A 243-nucleotide genomic window follows, 5' to 3' on the forward strand; every position below is an offset into this window, starting at 1 on the left:
TCATCGATAAGCCTGACTGTGAGATCAAACATCTCATCCTCTCGACAATCGTCCGATTCATCCTTTCAGCCAACCCATTCAACTGTGGAGTATGAGGTGGCGTGAACTGTTGCTTTATTCCATGCTCTTTGCAATAAGCATCAAATCGTCCAAGATACTCTCCACCATTATCACTGCGGATACACTTCAGCTTCTTCCCCGTTTGTCTCTCAACCAATGCCACAAAGTGCTTGAAATATCCCA

This window comes from Brassica oleracea, chromosome C7, assembly GCF_000695525.1.
Source record: "Brassica oleracea var. oleracea cultivar TO1000 chromosome C7, BOL, whole genome shotgun sequence".
Taxonomy (NCBI): Eukaryota; Viridiplantae; Streptophyta; class Magnoliopsida; order Brassicales; family Brassicaceae; genus Brassica; species Brassica oleracea.